We start from the raw sequence: 4,050 nt of genomic DNA, 5'->3' as shown, positions 1-4,050 counted from the left end.
GAACCCGCTTCTACATTGTGGACAGTAGAAGGAGGAGCGGTAGAAGAAGTAAAAACAGCAGTGGGAGGTACGGAAGAAGTTGGAGCAGATAAGGAAGGAACCAAAGGTACGACAGGAGCAGATAAGGAAGGAACCAAAGGCACGACAGGAGCAGATAAGGAAGGAACCAAAGGCACAACAGAAGAAGGAAGGGAAGGAATTGAAGATATGGGAGTTGAAGAGGAAGATAGGGGAGGTTCATCCAAAACGGGTCCTAACTCGCCACTCTCAAAACCACTAACGAAAAGCTGGTTAATCAACTCATGGGTATCATGAGGGGTGGCAACATCATCATCAGAGACGAGATTAACAGGCCCGGTAGGAGAAAGATGATGAGAAACTTCAGCTTCGTCAGAGACGATACGTCTCCGAACTCTTGGCCTTCTCACCAAGGAACCATCCCCCTCTTCTTCGTCGGAGCTATCATCGTCTGTGGTTTTTCTTTTCAGAAGAATATCCTGAGCACTTTCTAAGGAAAGTTGGGTTCCTAAATGAGAAGCCGCAACTGTTTCAGCAGTAACACCTCGAATAGCAAAACCTGACAAAGAGAAAATTGAAATTTAAGGCAATAAAGGGAAAATTTTTACATATGAGAAAAACAAAAACTCATATCGTGAGTCTTTACTTTCCAACCATGACGATTGGAAATAAATTTCCAGGACCTAGCCTCCATAGGAGCGATCTTCAACAATTTATCTACCCAACCACGAAAATTGGGAATGTTCTCCACAACTCCCATGGTTGCTAAAAAAAAGAAGAGGGAAACGAAGTTAAAGAAATTTGTAAATTGAAAGAAAGAGGTACGGGAAAGATGAGAGACTTACGTGCAAAGTTCCACTTCTCAGGGAAGGGAACGTTTTGTTCACCCACTAAACCAACTGTGGAGGCAGCAACAAATCGGGCATACCAGCCACGATCCTTATCATCTTCTAGGCTCACCAAAACCCTCTTACTCCTAGCCACTAAGGTAAAGACGCCATTACGAAAAAGTCTAAGGGAGTATAGATTAATTAGGTGGGAGAAGGTGAAATCAACGTTTGCCAAATTGGCCAGATGCCGTAAACAAGCAACAACCCTCCATACAAGCGGGCCAATCTGTGCTACACAAACTTTGAAGAAACGACAGAAATCGAGAATTACTGGGTCGATAGCTGGTTTAAACCCAAGAGTAAAAGGGTATGTGTATACGAAAGAGAGTCCAGTCATATATGAAGTAATCCTCTGATTTGGATTGGGGATTACAATGGGAAAATCGTTAGACAATCTTTGCGAACTATGGGAGCTAAAATCTCTGTAATCATAATAGGGTAAGCATCAGCACGATCTAAACCAGAAATTTGGGTCTGAAGTGATTGTCTATCGTGCTGAAAAGATAAATCGTTAGGGACTATTTCTTCTACCAAGGGTTCCTGTAATGGTTCAGAGGCCTCCTTGCTCTTAGAAGATGATTTTGAGTAAAAGAACCTCTAGTTCTAGAGGAAGAACCAGGGCTAGGAGAAAGCATAGCAGAACCACCACCACGAGAGGATCCTAAGCTATGAAGTCTCCCACCCCTTCTATGTCTAACATGGGCATTGGGAAAATTATCTAAAATAGGAACTCTCTTAGGGTTAGGGTTCGAAGAAGACATGATGAGGAAGAAAAAGAAGTAAACAGAGATTCGCACAATTCAAGTGTTCGAGGAAAAAGTTTTATGTGGTAAAAGGTGAAAGGAAAAATTGAATTTATACTGATGGGCGACCGTCAAAAGTAAAAACGCAATAATGGAAGGATCACAATAATGGTAACTGATACTTCATGAACAGTGGAGCCGAAAAGACAGCTTGAAAAAGTGTTGTAAATTGTGGAACCAATAAGAAGATGACACGTGTCTGAAGCATTAAATGGAAGTGATAATTGAAGCGTCAACTCTGTCAGAACATTAGTGGTGACAAAAATTCTCCTTTAATGAATTCCACTTCCCAAATATTCAAACTGACGAATAAATGGAAAGTGGGGGGGCTATCTGTATTGGGAAAAATTGTATTTATATATATATATATATGGTGACGTGTCATGACACGTAGATTGGACAAACAGTCAAAGAATTAAGGTTGGTTAACAGACACGAGCAACAACAGATACGAGCAGCAACAGATACGAGCAAGTTAAATGAAGAAGGCACGAGCAGTCATACAAGTAATTCAACGCTCGTACCTATTCAAGACATTCAAAGGTCAAAGATCGAGAAGAGTCAAAGGAATGAATCTGACAGCAAAAAAGAGCCCAGATACAACATTTAATGAGTATTAAATACTAGAAATGTTAGAGAATATGTATTTAATGTATATGATTGCATAACGTAACATTTAAGGTCATTAATTACCCATAATTGTCTTATTATGACAAAGGTAAAGTCTGTATTCCCAAAACGGATATAAAAGGGAAAGTCACAAACAACTGTAAGGACACGAAGAAAACACTACTGGAATATACTTTGATTTATTTGCTTTCTGATTATATTATTCACAAATCTCTTTCCTATATACTTTTTTCCGATTATCAGTAACCCGAGTTCTTCTAAATTCAAGCTTTGACCTAAAATCTAATTTTTGGTTAAATAAATATATCCTTGCACAGGTAGAATTTGGACTAAAGTTAATTGATTTAGCCGAACCGATACATAATCTTCTAGCGTGCCACGTTATGAACATTATCCTGATACGGACGAGAGGGGATGCATGGGAATAACATTATTTCAAATAAGATAATCACACCCGATTTAGATTTGACTTTCGTCTGTGTTAACGTTTGATTTATATTTCCTTTAGGTTAATGTTGTGAGATTATAAATAAATTATTGAAAACGTTTATTGTTTAGACGGTGTTTTCATTTGTTTCTTACTCTTAATATTCTGAAGCTTCGGTTATTGTTAATGTAACAAAAAAGAAAGAAGTGGAGCCATTGTGTTTAAGGTTAGGTTACATACTGCATCAAAGTCTGTAAAAGGTTACAACTTATAAGTCATTATCACTCTTTTCTTTTTCTTTAACCATCATCTTGCCAGAATGTGAAGGCCAATTTTATTTTGCCTTTTCCACAACCTAAATAGTTAATTTTTACTGTAAATACCATTATATTTTTCCGATATTATTTCTCTTTCAACCCATTTTATATTGGACTTTTATTATAAGGTACTAGAGTGAAACTATTATTTCTTAACTACAATTTTCTCAATCATTCGACCAATTTTTTTTGTACTAAAATATTATAACTTGTAGTACTTTTTGTGTAGTTACTCAAATATCATAAAATTGGATTTCAACTTCGCTTAGAAAATCTATAGGTAAAATTTTGATTTTCCTAGCTTTTGTTTTTTCTCCCCTACTATTTTCTTTCTAATTTAGACATGATATATTGTGTTTGCAAAAAAAAAAAAAATAGTTATAGTTACAAGAATGATAGTAGAGTATTAGTTATTACACTAGTATATAGACTCTTTTTCAATATTTTCGAAATATACGTAGGATTCAATTGGTTCATTTTTATACTTTAAATAGTTAGTACTATTTTTCTTTCATTTATAAATAAAAAAATTACTTCAAAATACATCCTGAAGATTCAAAAAAAAAAAAATCTAAAATAAAACATTATTACTATGTGAAGTGTCAATAAAGTTTTCTTTCATTTATAAAATTTAATATACTTTTAATTTAAACTTAACCGATAATAAATTTTATAATTATCTTAAAAAAGATTAAGATATCAATCATTGAATTCAAGAAAATTATCGGCCTTTCTGCTCTAAACTTTATCATTTGACGAAGCAAAATGGAGTAATAAATTTTTCTTAAGAATAGCGTGAAGACACACGTGATAGCGTGAAGACGGTTGGCAATTTCTTTTGTTTTTGTGTGTAAAGTATCAAATGAAAAATGAAGTCCAATGCAACCAACGGAAGTGCCAAAGGCCGCTTTTCTCGTTTTCTTCCTCTTCTTCTGAGGAAAAAGAAAAAACATCATAACCTCTCC

Source organism: Nicotiana attenuata, unplaced genomic scaffold (genome assembly GCF_001879085.1).
Source record: "Nicotiana attenuata strain UT unplaced genomic scaffold, NIATTr2, whole genome shotgun sequence".
Lineage (NCBI taxonomy): Eukaryota > Viridiplantae > Streptophyta > Magnoliopsida > Solanales > Solanaceae > Nicotiana > Nicotiana attenuata.
This window is presented reverse-complemented; position numbering follows the sequence as displayed.